Below are 18,155 nucleotides of genomic sequence, written 5' to 3'. Positions count from 1 at the left end.
TTATATTTCGATAAGATCACCTCTCATTCTTCTGCACTCCAATGTGTATAAGCCCAACCTACTCAACCTATCCTCATAAGTCAACTCCCTCATCTCCGGAATCAACCAAGTGAACCTTCTCTGAACAGTCTCCAATGCAAGTCTATCCTTCCTTAAATACGGAGACCAAAACTGTACACAGTACTCCAGATGTGGCCTCACCAATACCCTGTACAGTTGTAGCAGGACTTTGTTGCTTTTATACTCTATCCCCCTTGCAATAAAGGCCAACATTCCATTTGCCTTTCTGACTATTTGCTGTACCTGCATACTAACTTTTTGTGTTTCATGCACAAGAACACCTAAGTCTCTCTGTACTGCAGCACTTTGCAGTTTTTCTCCATTTAAATTATAATTTGCTTTTCTATGTTTTCTGCCAAAGTGGATAACCTCACATTTTCCCACATTATACTCTATCTGCCAATTTTTTGCCCACTCACTTAGCCTGTCTATATCCCTTTGCAGATTTTTTGTGTCCTCACAATTTGCTTTCCCATCTATCTTTGTATCATCAGCAAACTTGGCTACATTACACTCAGTCCCTTCATCCAAGTCATTAATATAGATTGTAAATAGTTGAGGACCCAGCACTGATCCCTGCGGCACCCCACTAGTCACTGTTTGTCAACCGGAAAACCATTTATCTCGACTCTCTGTTTTCTGTTAGTTAGCCAATCCTCTATCCATGCTAATATATTACCCCCAACCCCGTGAGCTTTTATCTTGCGCAGTAACCTCTTATGTGGCACCTTATCGAATGCCTTCTGGAAATTCAAATACACCTGATTCCCCCTTATCCTTCCGGGGCTAACACCAACAGAACGGCCTTGCACGGTATATTTAGCGCTGGGCTATGTTAATATGCCACCAGCGGCAATTACTGGTCCTGCCAATGCCAACATTTTCAGCACCATTAACACCGGCCCATGGTGGCACCAGCAGATTTTTACCAATGTCGAATTTCAAGCCCTTAAACCTGGCAGAGTATGATGTAACTTCTTCTGTTCAAACTAACCTTATCCAAGTCAGTTATTTCGAACAAAATTGGAGTGATGTCTTTTTATTTCTCTTCCCACCCCTGCCATCCCCTAATTAATTTCTAATGCACCGCATTTTTTATTTTGGTCTAATAGTATATGCATAAAGAAAAGTGCACATATATAAAATATTCATGAATATTATTCTGCATATTAGGATTTAGCTTACTTTACATTGCTCATGGATTAAGGGCGTTAAAAGGAAATATCTGAGAATAGCTTGTGTAATGGATCGCGAACTAAACAATGTCTACCACATATATTAAAAAATAATTAGATCAAAGCTGCTGTCCATATATTTTAAATAAAAACAGAAACTGGTGGGAACATAATAACAGGCATAGACCATTCAGCCCCTCGACTCTGTTCCATCATTCTATTAGAACATGTCTAATCTGTACCTCAACTTCATAAACAGCAAATCTATCAGCATCTGTAAAAAGAGCAATCAGTGTTGGTCTAGACCCCAAACATTAACTTATCTTTTCTCTTTCCAGATGCTGACTAACCTGCTGTTTATTTTTGGTTTTCAATTTAGCTTTGCAGCATTAGCAGTATTTTTTAAAATCTTTGTTGTGCATATGTTATAAGTAGTGCAAGTTTTACTTCTGAACTTTATTTCTGCAGCATGTTCAGATGAATATCAATGTTATGAGATCAAGTTAAAGAAGCCAACATTTTAAGAAAATATGGCCTTGTTATGAATTCCCAGATCCTTATTATGAAAATTGGAAGAATAAAATCATAGGGTTAGACTTTCCACTTCACATCGCCCATCCAAGGCCCTGAATGGACCTCTAGCACCCATTTTGAGCAAAAAGTGGAAACTAGGCCCAAAATATCGCCGGAAAAACAGGTGCCTAAGTTTCCACTTTGATCGCCGAGAAGATCGCCGAAATTATAGCCCACACAAGGCCCATCTCAAGTTTCAGCACCTAGCATGCACTTTGTTGGACCGATGCAAGGCCCAAAAGAGTGCTGAGAAATAGTTGCTTTTTCTGGGCCAAAGAGAAAGAAAATGGGCACTACGGACACCATTTTGACTTCAGAAGAAGAGTGGAGGATTAGTTGTGAGTTATTTAGAGAGTTAATTTAAAGATAATTGCACTCAGAATATTGGGACGGGGAATATAAAGGGGTATTATCAAGTTATTTTTGGTAAATAGCTTTTATATATTGAAATTATTTTGTAAATAGCTTTTACATAGTGAAGTTATTTACTGATATTGTTGGGGCCTATCAAATTGACTGGTATACAGCGTAGAGACTACAGAGAGTACAGAGTACAGTGATTAGATATTGTTGAGAGATTATTAAAATTAGACATCAACACGCTACACACTGCTGCACTTGACAGGTGACTGAAGCTCTTTACACTCGTAGAGGGACTTCATGAGCTTCACAATGACCAGGGAGGCACAGACCGAGAGTACTTTCGGTTTCCCGAGAATAGCAGACTTCCCCAAGGTGCAGGGAGCAAAAGACTGTACGCACATTGCCCTCAAAGCACCCTTAAAGAATGCGGAGGTCTTTCGTAACAGAAAGGGGTTCCACTTACTAAATGTGGACATTCAGATGTTGATTTACAGTTAGGGTTAATCAAAAGTTTCAATTGCGTGGGGTTTCCTTGTTGTCTTGCCTGCACTGGCCACGCATCAGAATTTATGCTTATTTTAAAGTTTAGTGTAAGTAAAGTACTTGCATAGTAAAAGAATAAACAAATATGGATTAACAACTGTATAGTTGATAACTAATGTAACTAAGAGAGAAGACACACTCAATTTATTGAATTAAAGAAATTTTTTTTTATTAACAAATATTTTAAAAAACTGTAATTAAACTATCCCTCCAACCCCCCATCTCCCCGCACCAACCCACCCTTCCTTCAAATACGCAAAATCTTAACAATTAATGATTAACAAATAACAAAACAAGAACAATTGAACAAGTGAACACTGAACAAATAAACTTTTGGAAACACTCCCCCCTCCCTACCTGCGGCCACGTTTCCCTCCAGGTCCTGTCCCACCCCGTGTTCGTACTCCACCCCGCCCGTTTTGGTCTACGCAGACCGACACCAAGACGTCGTGCAGAATGGGACGGCAAGACTTCCTGTCATGGTGGAGGTGACGGAGCGGAAGCGGCAGCCTGAAGCTCCACTTCCCAGTCAGGAAGAACTGTGTCCTCCGTACTCACTTGCGTGCTCGGGATCTTGCTGTGAGCAGACACGACACCTTGGGGTGCAGTGCCATGTCCAACCAGCAACGCATGCCGTAGGGCATTGGTTGCAGCTGTCTGCTGCCGAATGGCCTCCAACGTCTCCCTTGCAGTCTGTGCTTGCTCGGAAGACCAGTTGGAGAAGTTCGTGCAGAACTCGCTCCAGGTTGCTGGAAACTGGCTCCAGTTCATGGAGAACTGGCTCCAATTGGCAGAGAGTCCCGCGAAACCCTGGATAAGGTCGCGACCAATCGCGACCGTATCCCTGCACAGGAATAACAAGCTCTCAGTCTGGCCCTCCATGTGGGCGATTGCTTACCTTGCTGACTGGACCTCTGTGGGGTCAGCGTTGGCAAAATTACACGCCTTGGCGTCGTCACCTGCACACTGCTTGGTCCCGGTGCCTCGTCCATCTCAATTGAGATGGCCGCAGGTTTTCCCCCCCCACAAAAACAATCTCCTCCTCCTCCTCCTGCTCCTCCTCTTGCTCTGGCTCAAATTGACTTATGGATTGAGTGTTAACATTCTCCTCCTCTGTCTCTTCCTCCTGCGAGCTGTTGAAGGGATCGATATTTGCTGATATCTCCGCTACATCACCTGGCTCAACAGACACTTGACCTTAGAAAGATTAATGACATTTCTAAACAACTTATAACAATACATGTCAATACATATCAATATTTCAATATCAATATCAATATCAATATTTCAATAACCCAAAACATTGCAATACTTTTCAAAACCCCATAAACACAAGGGTTCACCAAGGGTAACATGGCCCCATTCGTAGGTCAAGAGTACATCAAAATTATTGAATTATAATTGCATAACATTACATGTATAACTACGATATTTTTAGTATGTATTTAGTAATGTTTGACACATTGCACAGTTCCCATTACTCACGAGATTGAAGGGTGGGCTCGGCCACACCACGGATCATGACCGAGCAGCTTTCAGGCCCCACCAAGGCCACCGCAAGCTCCTCGTATCGTGTTAGCATGTGGACCGTTGCCGAGCCGCCGCCCATCCTCCTTTGCTCCACACGGTTGATGGTTATCTTTTTCTGTAAATCATAAGATAACATTGCACGGCATAAGCTAATGGACTTGACAATACACATTTAAGACTGACAGATTTAAATATTCAATTATTACTTAACATTGCAGTGCATATGAATAATTTTTAATACTATAAGATTCAACTTAGTGTTAGGGTGAATAAATTTATTTATAATTTAATTCTTTTATATTATAAATAAATGACATTGAAGATTCTAATTACAATTTATTAACATCAAGTAAATAATACATATGTATGATTTTAAATATGACTTTTAAATATGTTTTAAATATAGAATATAAAATACAACTTACTCTGTCTGCTGCCAGCAGGCTGTTCCATCTCTTGTGGCACTGGTCAGCAGTCTGCACCCAGTCTGTCACAACATCGGCAATCTCCACCCATAGTCTGCACGCGGTGGAGGTTTCCCATGCTCACCCTGTGGAAAAAAAATTAACCCTATGGGCTACACTTTCCACTCGATGGCTAAGGCCCCCCACCTATTAATCACGACATTTACAAGGGCCTCATGGGCCTCTTCGCTAAAGGCTTTAGCCCTTCTCCTTTCAATCTCCCTTTCCTTTTCTAGTTGCATCGACATTTCTTTAAGATACTTTAAGATACTATATACTAGATACTAGATACTAGATTAGTCAAATATTTCACTGAGCAAATGAACAGTCCTCTCTCCTTCTCTCTCTCCTGCTCTCTCTGAACTTTCCTGTGCTTCTGAGCATGTGCGATGACTCATGACCTCTCCAAACGCGGCAAAAAAAAATCAACCAAAAAAAAATCCCACACATGCGCACAATAGCGTTGCTAGGGAAGCTTTTTTCTTCTATGACTTCCATTTGACTTCTGCTTTCTTTGGACGATCGTGATATCGCCGAAAAATCAGATCGCCCATTTGACATCACCGGGGTAAGGCCGAGTGGAAAATCGCAAAAAGAAATGGGCCTTGTGCCGGCAATCAGCATGGGCGATACGTCTCACATCGCTAGAACATGGTCTATTTTTTGGGGTCTTAGCCACCTAGTGGAAAGTGTAGCCCATAGGGTTAATTTTATTTTCCACTTTTTATTTAGCTTGGCAGATAAGAATGGAAATTTGCTTACAATAAATAGGTCAGTGTTTAAATAAAAAGCTATATTGATATGGTTGGAGATAATTTCCATTGTGTTCCACTATATAATACTTCTGATTACACACTTCCAATTACCATCTCCATAGTAGCAATAAAACTCTGTTCATAGTGCAACCGTGTGTGGAATTGATCATTCCATGTCAATAGTACCATTATACTTCTCAGTGCAGTTACATAATATTTTCCTATTTGTTTTATTTTTTTAAATATTTTTGTATAAAGGACTCAATTATTTAGTTGTACCTGCTCTATTGAATGCTTATTTCTGAGAGAAATGACCAACAGGTAGACTATATTGTTTTTCTTTCTGGTGACAAAACAATTTGCAATTCCACACTGAAAGACGTCAGCAAGTGAAAGGTACATTATAACCATTTTTTTATTGATCCAGCTTCTGGATGTGATATTCATCTGTATGTGCTGTAGAAAGTAAGTTCATAATTGACATAATTTATTTTGAAAAGAAAAAGTGGCAAAGCATTTTCTGTTTAGTGTTGCAGAAAATGCATACTCAGTCTGCAGAATGTAAGGTTGACCAGCTGTCATTGTTGTGGGACTGTTGTTCTTAGTATTATTAGACATTCTTTGTTACCCTCCGCACAACATGAGTAAATCAGGCAAGCCGGTGGGGTGAGGGAAGAATCTTGATTATTATGTCTGTCTTCTGAAAAGATTTTAGCCTGGATTTTCCTATATGTGGTAGTGCTTGGATACTATTACTGGCCAAAGCATAGTTAGAATTTGGATGGTACCAAATTCTCTAAGAAATAAAGTACTATGAAACTGTCGTTCACATTGTGAAATGGGCCTTAATGCCTAGTGGTGATGTGGCTGGAAATCAACTCAACTTTTGAAAAGCAACCAGGCATTATTTTCAACCGCAAAATTAACTTTTAGATGTAAATAGTATTACAATATTTTCAATAGAGCTTTAAGAGCTTACATAGTCTTACATAATTCTTTCAGCACAGACAGGCCATTCCAGTGTCTATGCTCCACATGAGCTTCCTCCCTCCCTTTTTCATCTAACCCCATCAACATATCCCACTATTCCTTTCTCCCTCATGTGTTTATCTAGCTTCCTCTTAAATGCATCTATGCTAGTCGCCTCAACTACTCCTTGTGGTAGAGAGTTCCACATTCTGACCACTCTCTGGGTAAAGAGGTTTCTCCTGAATTCCCTATTGGATTTATTAGTGACTGTCTTATATTTATGGCACCTAGTTCTGGTCTGCCCAGCAAGAGGAAACATCTCTACTTTTTTAAATCTCATAATACTCCTGTGAAGTGCCTTGGGACGTTTCACTACATTAAAGTCGCTATATAAATACAAGTTGTTGTATCAAACCCTTCCATAATCTTAAAGGCCTCTATCAGGTCACCCCTCACTCTGCTCTTTTCCAGAGAAAAGAACCCCAGCCTGCTCAATCTTTCCTGAAAGGTACAACCTCTCAGTTCTGGTATCATTCTAGTCAATCTTTCTTCCACTGTCTCCAGCGCATCTACATCCTTTATATAATATGGAGACCAGAACTGTTCACAGTACTCGAAGTGTGGTTTAACCAAGGCTCGATACAGGTTTAACATAACCTCTCTGCTTTTCAATTCTATCACTCTAGAAATGAACCCCAGTGCTTTGTTTGCTTTTTTATGACCTTTTTAACCTGTGCCACTTCTTTTAGTGATTTGTGTATCTGTACCCCCAAATCCCTCCGCTCCTCTACCTCATTTAGACACTCATTTTCGAAGGAGTACATGACCTCCTTATTTTGGAGCACCTCACACTTATCTATATTGAAGTTCATTTGCCAATTACACACCCATTCTGCAAGTTTATTAATGTCTTCCTGTATTTTGTCACAGTTCTCTTTTATATTCATTATAATCTCCCAATTTGGTGCTGGCTGGAAATTTTGAAATTGTACTTCCGATTCCTGAGTCCAAATCATTTATGTAAATGGTAAACAACAGTGGGCCCAGCACCAATCCTTGTGGTACACTACTTCCCACCTTTTGCCAGTCTGAGTAACCACCTTTAACCCCTATTCTCATTTTCTCTTTTGTAGCCAGCTTGCTATCCATTCTGCTACATGTCCCCTGACTCCATACGTTCTGACCTTAGTAATGATTCTACTATGTGGTGCCTTCTCAAAGGCCTTTTGCACATCTAAATATATTACATCCTTATCTACCCTTTCTATTATTTCTTCAAAGAATTCAATAAGGCGATCAAGCATCGCCTTCCCTTTTAAAATCCGTGCTGACTACTCTTTATTATATTTTCAGTTTCTAGGGGGCCGATTTTCATCAAGGCCTCTGCCCGCCCAAGTGCCGCCCAAAGTGCCGCTGATGGCCGCCGAGGTACCGGACGGTCCTTTCGGCGGGATATTCATCGCCGAGGTCCCTCAAGGGTCGGCGGGGGGCAAATAGACAACGTATGCCCAAGTGCCGCCAAGGATGGAGTCGGGCCCATGGAGGGTCGAAGAGCTGGAAAAAAAATGCAGCAATAAAAAATAAAAAAACTATCAGATGACCTCCAGGGGACCCCATGCAGGTAAGTCACTGTGGAAATTTAAAAAAAATGTTCACTTTTCTTTTTTTCAGGTTCTCCATACTCACCACCAGGGACAGACCAGCCTGCAGCCAGTGGCCCACCCCCATTCTGCCGCCGAGTACCGCCTGCAGGAATCTGGAAGCTTGACATGTGGGAGGTCAGTTGTGCCACTCGGCCATCCGCTGACGTCAGCGGGCGGTTCCCGGCGGCTCCCCACTCCCGCCCGCTCCAGGCCACCTCGAAAGTGGCACTGGACGGATCAAGAAGAGCAATGTCGGCAGCAGTGGGCGGCAGTCGGCAGTGAGTGATGAAGTCCGGCCCCTAGATGTTTTTCTATTACATCTTTGAATAAAGATCCCATTATCTTTCCTACCACCGACATTAAGCAAATTAGTCTATAGCTCCCTAGATTTGTTCTATCTCCCTTTTTAAATATGGGAATCACATTAGCTGTCTGGGAGTCATCTGGCACTATTCCCTTTTCTAATGAATGTATATATGTCTGTGTAATAGTGTCTCTGCTATCACTTCCCAAAATTATTTTAATATAAGCGGATGTAATCCATCCAGGGGCTTTATCCTCTCTAAGTTTGATTAGTTTATCAATTATCTCCCCCCTGTAAAGTTCTTACTCTACAGCATGAAACCACACGAGGCACATTCCAGGGACAAGGCCACTCTGTGACCTTAACTCTTTATTACAGGATTCCAGAAGTGATGACCCTGCGTGGGATCTCCCTTTATATACCTGTGTGATCAGGTAACGAGTGTCTCCCACAAGTTCACCTCCTGTGGTCAAGATGTGCATCTAAGTTGAGTGTATACAGTAAAACAGTGGTGTTACATTGTAGTTACAAACATGACATCACCTCCCCCCCCCCCAAAGTCTTACTGGGATCATAGGTTTAGTCTTTCAGGTGGTCTACGCTTCCTCGTTGAGTGCCGCAGTTGGGTCTCTGGTTGTTGGACACTGACGTGAGTGTCTGTCACCTGTGGTGATTCTGGCCTGTCCGGGCTGACCTCAGGGACTGTGCATTCTTCTGATTGCTCTTGTTGCACATTCGCTGTCAGTGGTGTGAGCTCCATCTCATGGTCTTCTTCAGGTTCCTGTGTGTCCATGCTGAACTTTTTTTTTACTTGGTCCACATGCTTACGGCATATCTGGCCATTGTTGAGTTTTACCACGATGACCCTATTCCCTTCTTTGTCAATTACAGTACCCTCAAGCCATTTGGGCCCCATGGAGCGATTGAGGACAAATACAGGATAATTTATTTCTATTGCCTGGCCATAGGAGGCCAGCTTGAACGGCGCAGTCCTGACGTGATTGATGCCATTGCCCGACATAAACTCTCGGAATTCATAGCTCATGAAACACGGGCCATTATCACTAGCCAGGATGTCCGGCAAGCCATGGGTTGCAAAGATCGCACGTAGGCTTTCCACAGTGCTGGATAACGTGCATGAATTCAGGATGATGCACTTGATCCATTTCGAGTATGCATCTACTACAATGGGGAACATCGTCCCCATGAATGGGCCCATGTAGTCAATGTGAATGCGTGACCATGGCTTGGTGGCCAGGGCCACGGGCTGAGCGGGGCCTCCCTGGGGGCATTACCCAGCTGGTCATCACCTGCGAACACAGTGTTCCAGGTCTGAATCAATTCCAGGCCACCAAACGTGTGACCGGGCAATGGCCTTCATCATCACAATGCCTGGGTGCTCGCTGTGGAGTTCCTTGATGAATGCCTCCCTGCTCTTCTGGGGCATGACTACCCGACTGCCCCATAGTAGACAGTCAGCTTGGATGGAGAGCTCATCCATCCGCCTGTGGAACGGTCTGACCTCCTCAGGGCATGCTCCGTGTGCGGGCACCTAATCCCCTGTCAGGACACATTTTTTAATCAAGGATAGGAGGGGATCTCTGTTTGTCCAGATTTTGATCTGGCGGGCTGTGATGGGGGAGCCTGCATTGTCAAAGGCATCGACAGCCATGACCATCTCAGTGCTTTGCTCAGCTGCCCCCTCGGTGGTGGACAGTGGGAGCCTGCTGAGCGCGTCAGCGCAGTTTTCAGTGCCAGGCCGGTGCCGGATGGAGTAGTCATAAGCAGCTAGCGTGAGAGCCCAACGCTGTATGCGAGCTGATGCGTTAGCATTGACAGCCTTGCTGTCTGACAACAGAGATGTGAGTGACTTGTGGTCCGTCTCTAATTCAAACTTCCTACCGAAGAGGTACTGATGCATTTTTTTTACACCATAGAGACATGCAAGCGCTTCCTTCGCGACCATCCCATAGCCCCGTTCTGCTTGAGAGAGCGACCTGGAGGCATAAACCACAGGTTGTAGCTCACCCTCAGCATTACCATGCTGCAATACGCACCCAACCCCATAGGACGATGCATCACATGTCAGAACTAAACGTTTACAGGGGTCGTACAGGGTCAACAACTTGATTGAACAAAGTAGGTTTTGCACCCGATCAAAAGCCCGTTCCTGACAGTCCCCCCAAAACCAATCGCAACCCTTATGCAGGAGCACGTGTAGCGGCTCCAACAATGTGCTCAAGTTCGGCAGAAAGTTCCCGAAATAGTTCAATAGTCCCAGGAATGAACGCAGCTCCGATGCGTTGCAGGGCCTGGGTGCTCGTCGAATTGCCTCTGTTTTGGATTCTGTAGGCCGAATACCACCTGCAGCAATCCTCCTGCCCAGAAACTCAACCTCAGGAGCTAAGAGCACACATTTAGACTTCTTAGAAACATAGAAACATAGAAAATAGGTGCAGGAGTAGGCCATTCAGCCCTTCTAGCCTGCACCGCCATTCAATGAGTTCATGGCTGAACATGCAACTTCAGTCCCCCATTCCTGCTTTCTCGCCATACCCCTTGATCCCCCTAGTAGTAAGGACTTCATCTAACTCCCTTTTTGAATATATTTAGTGAATTGGCCTCAACTACTTTCTGTGGTAGAGAATTCCACAGGTTCACCACTCTCTGGGCGAAGAAGTTTCTCCTCATCTCGGTCCTAAATGGCTTACCCCTTATCCTTAAACTGTGACCCCTCGTTCTGGACTTCCCCAACATTGGGAACATTCTTCCTGCATCTAACCTGTCTAAACCCGTCAGAATTTTAAACGTTTCTATGAGGTCCCCTCTCATTCTTCTGAACTCCAGTGAATACAAGCCCAGTTGATCCAGTCTTTCTTGATAGGTCAGTTCCACCATCCCGGGAATCAGTCTGGTGAATCTTCACTGCACTCCCTCAATAGCAAGAATGTCCTTCCTCAAGTTAGGAGACCAAAACTGTACACAATACTCCAGGTGTGGCCTCACCAAGGCCCTGTACAACTGTAGCAACACCTCCCTGCCCCTGTACTCAAATCCCCTCGCTATGAAGGCCAACATGCTATTTGCTTTCTTAACCGCCTGCTGTACCTGCATGCCAACCTTCAATGACTGATGTACCATGACACCCAGGTCTCTTTGCACCTCCCCTTTTCCTAATCTGTCACCATTCAGATAATAGTCTGTCTCTCTGTTTTTACCACCAAAGTGGATAACCTCACATTTATCCACATTATACTTCATCTGCCATGCATTCGCCCACTCACTTAACCTATCCAAGTCACTCTGCAGCCTCATAGCATCCTCCTCGCAGCTCACACTGCCACCCAACTTAGTGTCATCTGCAAATTTGAAGATACTACATTTAATCCCCTCGTCTAAATCATTAATGTACAATGTAAACAGCTGGGGCCCCAGCACAGAACCTTGCGGTACCCCACTATTCATTGCCTGCCATTCTGAAAAGTACCCATTTACTCCTACTCTTTGCTTCCTGTCTGACAACCAGTTCTCAATCCACGTCAGCACACTACGCCCAATCCCATATGCTTTAACTTTGCACATTAATCTCTTGTGTGGGACCTTGTTGAAAGCCTTCTGAAAGTCCAAATATACCACATCAACTGGTTCTCCCTTGTCTACTTTACTGGAAACATCCTCAAAAAATTCCAGAAGGTTTGTCAAGCATGATTTCCCTTTCACAAATCCATGCTGACTTGGACCTATCATGTCACCTCTTTCCAAATGCGCTGCCATGACATCCTTAATAATTGATTCCATCATTTTACCCACTACTGAGGTCAGGCTGACCGGTCTATAATTCCCTGTTTTCTCTCTCCCTCCTTTTTTAAAAAGTGGGGTTACATTGGCTACCCTCCACTCCATAGGAACTGATCCAGAGTCAATGGAATGTTGGAAAATGACTGTCAACGCATCCACTATTTCTAAGGCCACCTCCTTAAGTACTCTGGGATGCAGTCCATCAGGCCCTGGGGATTTATCGGCCTTCAATCCCATCAATTTCCCCAACACAATTTCCCGACTAATAAAGATTTCCCTCAGTTCCTCCTCCTTACTAGACCCTCTGACCCCTTTTATATCCGGAAGGTTGTTTGTGTCCTCCTTAGTGAACACCGAACCAAAGTACTTGTTCAATTGGTCTACCATTTCTTTGTTCCCCGTTATGACTTCCCCTGATCTGACTGCAGGAGACCTACGTTTGTCTTTACTAACCTTTTTCTCTTTACATATCTACAGAAACTTTTGCAATCCGACTTAATGTTCCCTGCAAGCTTCTTCTCGTACTCCATTTTCCCTGCCCAAATCAAACCCTTTGTCCTCCTCTGCTGAGTTCTAAATTTCTCCCAGTCCCCAGGTTCGCTGGTATTTCTGGCCAATTTGTATGCCATTTCCTTGGCTTTAATACTATCCCTGATTTCCCTTGATAGCCACGGTTGAGCCACCTTCCCTTTTTTATTTTTACGCCAGACAGGAATGTACAATTGTTGTAGTTCATCCATGCGGTCTCTAAATGTCTGCCATTGCCCATCCACAGTCAACCCCTTAAGTATCATTCGCCAATCTATCCTAGCCAATTCACGCCTCATACCTTCAAAGTTACTCTTCTTTAAGTTCTGGACCATTGTCTCTGAATTAACTGTTTCATTCTCCACCCTAATGCAGAATTCCACCATATTAGAGTCACTCTTCCCCAAGGGGCCTCGCACAATGAGATTGCTAATTAATCCTCTCTCATTACACAACACCCAGTCTAAGATGGCCTCCCCGCTAGTTGGTTCCTCGACATATTGGTCTAGAAAACCATCCCTTATGCACTCCAGGAAATCCTCCTCCACCGTATTGCTTCCAGTTTGGCTAGCGCAATCTATGTGCATATTAAAGTCACCTATTATAACTGCTGCACCTTTATTGCATGCACCCCTAATTTCCTGTTTGATGCCCTCCCCAACATCACTACTACTGTTTGGAGGTCTGTACAGAACTCTCACTAACGTTTTTTGCCCTTTGGTGTTCTGTAGCTCTACCCATATAGATTATACATCATCCAAGCTAATGTCCTTCCTAACTATTGCATTAATCTCCTCTTTAACCAGCAATGCTACCCCACCTCCTTTTCCTTTTATTCTATCCTTCCTGAATGTTGAATACCCCTGGATGTTGAGTTCCCAGCCCTGATCATCCTGGAGCTACGTCTCCGTAATCCCAACCACATCATATTTGTTAACATCTATTTGCACAGTTAATTCATCCACCTTATTGCGGATACTCCTTGCATTAAGACACAAAGCCTTCAGGCTTGTTTTTTTGACACCCTTTGTCCTTTTAGAATTTTGCTGTACAGCGGCCCTTTTTGTTCTTTGCCTTGGGTTTCTCTGCCCTCCACTTTTCCTCATCTCCTTTCTGTTTTTGCTTTTGCCTCCTTTTTGTGTCCCTCTGTCTCCCTGCATTGGTTCCCATTCCGCTGCCATATTAGTTTAACTCCTCCCCAACAGCACTAGCAAACAGCACTAGGACATTGGTTCCGGTCCTGCCCAGGTGCAGACCGTCCGGTTTGTACTGGTCCCACCTCCCCCAGAACCGGTTCCAATGCACCAGGAATTTGAATCCTTCCCTGCTGCACCACTGTTCAAGCCACGTATTCATCTGCGCTATCCTGCGATTCCTACTCTGACTAGCATGTGGCACTGGTAGCAATCCCGAGATTACTACTTTTGAGGTCCTACTTTTTAATTTAGCTCCTAGCTCCTTAAATTCGTTTCGTAGGACCTCATCCCTTTTTTTACCTATGTCGTTGGTACCAATGTGCACCATGACAACCGGCTGTTCTCCCTCCCTTTTTAGAATGTCCTGCACCTGCTCTGAGACATCCTTGACCCTTGCACCAGGGAGGCAACATACCATCCTGGAGTCTCGGTTGCGGCCGCAGAAACGCCTATCTATTCCCTTCACAATTGAATCCCCTATCACTATCGCTCTCCCACTCTTTTTCCTGCCCTCCTGTGCAACAGAGCCAGCCACGGTGCCATGAACTTGGCTGCTGCTGCCCTCCCCTGATGAGTCATCCCCCCCAACAGCACTCAAAGCAGTATATCTGTTTTGCAGGGGGATGACCACAGGGGACCCCTGCACTACCTTCCTTGCACTACTCTTCCTGCTGGTCTTCCATTCCCTATCTGGCTGAGTCGCAGGCCTACCCGGTCCAGTCGGCGTAGCACCTCCTCCAGGTTGTGGAGGTGTTTCTTGGTGTCTCGACCCATGATGAGGATGTCGTCCTGGAATACGATCGTTCCCGGAATGGATTTAAGCAGGCTTTCCATATTACGTTGAAAAATCGCGGCCGCTGATCGAATGCAAAACGGGCACCTGTTATACGCAAACAGTCCCTTGTGCGTGGTGATGGTGGTCAGTAGTTTGGATCGTTGGCCAGTTCCTGGGTCATATAGGCTGAAGTGAAGTCCAACTTGATGAACAGCTTGCCGCCTGCCAGCGTGGCGAAGAGGTCTTCCGCTCTTGGGAGCGGGTATTGGTCTTGTAGGGACACCCGATTGATGGTGGCCTTGTAGTCGCCACAGATCCTGACAGAGCCATCTGCTTTTAGAACGGGAACGATGGGGCTGCCTAGCACCAGAATGATTTCTTTGGTGTAAGTCCGTAATTGTGTCTCAATGCGTTCTAATTTGGGTCTATTGGCTTTGAGTGGCCATAGCTTCTCAAATTGCTGAACGCCCATGAGTGACTGGCTGGCCCCAGTGTCTAGCTCCATGCGTACTGGGATACCGTTCAACAAAACCCTCATCATCATTGGTGGCGTTTTGGTGTATGAACTGTGAATAATCGTCGCATGGACCTGCTGAACCTCGGCGTCCATCGATTTGCCCCAAAAGTCATCCTGCCTCACAGAACCCTCTTCTGGTCCGTCTTCCTCATATATTAGTCTGGTTGCAGGTTTTCTGCACATTTGAGCTAAATGGCACATAAATCTTTGGCCCGCAGCTGGTCAGGAGATGAGCTTGTCGATTGTCGGCCGTTGCATCCCCCAGCCAGTCTTTCATAATGAAGCTTTGCTGAAGCCTCTCGACAAAATCGTCCCAGTCTTCCCCAACACAGTACCGTTCCTCTGTGGGTGGCCATTCTCGTGGGCCGTGAATTCCCATTTCTCGTCGCCAATGTAAAGTCCTTACTCTACAGCATGAAACCACACGAGGCACATTCCAGGGACAAGGCTATTTTGTGACCTTAACTCTTTATTACAGGACTCCAGACGTGATGACCCTGCATGGGACCTCCCTTTATATACCTGTGTGATCAGGTAAGGAGTGTCTCCCACAAGTTCACCCCCTGTGGTCAAGGTGTGCATCTAAGTTGAGCGTATACAGTAATACAGTGGTGTTATATTGTAGTTACAAACATGACACCCCCTTTCTATCTTGAATGTCTTTATATCTTTTTGATCTCTTCTTCTAATGTCATGTCCACCATGTTAGTCTCGCTTGTTAATACCAAGGCAAAGTAATAATTTAATATTTCTGCCATTTCGCTGTCATTACCTGTGAGTTTATTCTGTGTATCCCTGAGTGGCCCTATCCCTATCCTGATTTTTCTTTTGTTATTTATGTGTCTTTTGAATACTATTTCTTTTTATGTTCCTTGATAATTTAATTTCATAGATTATCTTTGCCTTCCGAATTGTTTTTTTTACTATTTTCCTAACCTTTCTGTACTCCCTTTTATCTTCCTCTCCTCGATGGATCAGATGCTCTTTACCTGTCCATTATTGTTTGAATATTCGTATCTGTTCTGGTTCATTTCCCATTGCGAGATCCAACAGTGTTCCCTCTCTTGGGATTTTTACATACTGGGTAAGAAAGGAGTCCTCCACTCACTGCAAAAACTGTAGCCCCTCTTCACTACTTCTTCCTGTCAGTTTATTTGGGGGTAGTTAAAATCTGCCATGATTATTATTCTATATCCTTTACTCATTTCACATATTTGCTTACACATTTCTTTTTCCACTTTATTTCCACCATGTTCATGTGGATGCAGGGGCTACATGAAATTGGTGCTAGCAGCTCATTATACTGACACAGGGGTGCAGCCAGCGCTACTCGTACTGCTTTTAGCTGTGTGCTTACTTGGGGGGCAGGGGGATGGTGTGATGGTGGGAAATTGGGTGTCTCTGACACAATTTAAAGGCAGTCTGGCTGCAGGAGAAAAATGGCTGCAAGAGCTAAGGTGTTCCTAAAAACTCTCTGTCACCAGTGGTGGGTTGAAGATAGAGGTGGTGTACAGAAGACTGGAGTCAGAGGAATAGAGTATTTAGGAGTAGATGTATGGCTAGAGAAATTACATTAATGTATAGGGTAAGTCCATGGAGGACGGAATTGTAGACGAGGTCAAGGATTTAAAATGTGATTTGTTGGGGGACCAAGAACCAGTGTAGGCCAAAAGAATTGGGATGATTGGCGAGCGAGACTTAATGTGGGACAGGATATAAATGGCCGTTTAGAACAATTTGAGATAATGGGCGATGGAACCCATCAAGGATAGCATTGGAAAATTGAGCTTGAAGTTGACAAAGGCATGGATAAGGGTTTCAGTGGCAGTGGAGCTTGGATAGGGACTGGTGGAGGGAGGGTGGCGGTGGGCGGGGTGAGACACAGGGGTTAGGTACAGGTCAACTCTTAATCTATTTTTTAAACTTCCAATCAACCTGAGTAACTTTTTAAACAATTTGGAAGTACTTTTAAACAACTTGGAAACCTTTGGAGAAACTTTTCAATAACTTTGGAAACCTTGGAAGAAACTTTTTAAAACATCCCTCGGAACCCCAGCGGAAAGCTGACCTTCCTAATGCCTGCTCCCCAACCAAGCCTCGGGCCACCTACCATCACTGGTGCTACTTGGCGCCGAGCTTGCAGTCAACACCTCGCCATAGGCAATTAGGCTCATACTGCAGTGCCTGGTCTCCATTCGTCTTGGACCCCCTTGCCACTGGACCAAGACTTTGCTCAGCTAAGCCACCCCACGTTAAAAGAACTCATGCACAGGCATCTTCCACTTCGTTAATATGAAGTTCGGGACCTGTAACGTTAGGACCCTCATGGACAATTCCAACAGCAACAGGCCGGAACGCTGCACCAACATAGTTGCCCGGGAACATAGATGTTTTGACATCGACATCGCCACCCTAAGTGAGACCCGGCGGGCAGGGAAGGTCAGCTCAAGGAACATGGTGGAGGTTACATCTTTTTCTGGAAAGGAAAACCAGAGAAAGAATGACATCTTCATGAAGTCGGCTTTGCCATAAAAAATGAACTGATCGACCGCCTCAAGGACTCCTGCTGCGGGGTTAACGAACGCCTCATGACTTTTTGTCTTACCCTATCCCAGAACCAATGTGCCACAGTCATCAGTGCATACGCCCCAACACTCGATGCAACGGATGAGGCTAAAAAGTGTTTTTATTCCAACCTCAAGACATCCCTATCCCACGTCACCACGGGCGACAAATTGATTCTCCTAGGTGATTTTAATGCCAGGGTCGGCAAAGACAGAGCCCTCCGGGGAGGTGTGATTGGCAGAGAGGGGGTAGGGAAAGCCAACTCCAGCGGTACCCCACTCCTGACAAAATGTCTCAAACATGAACTCCTCATCACCAACACCCTGTTCCTCCAGAGGGACAAATACAAGGCATCGTGGCAACACCCTCGCTCCAAACACTGGCACCTGTTCGATTA

The sequence above is a fragment of the Pristiophorus japonicus genome, chromosome 4, assembly GCF_044704955.1.
Source record: "Pristiophorus japonicus isolate sPriJap1 chromosome 4, sPriJap1.hap1, whole genome shotgun sequence".
NCBI lineage: Eukaryota > Metazoa > Chordata > Chondrichthyes > Pristiophoridae > Pristiophorus > Pristiophorus japonicus.
Note: the sequence above shows the minus strand (reverse complement) of the source record.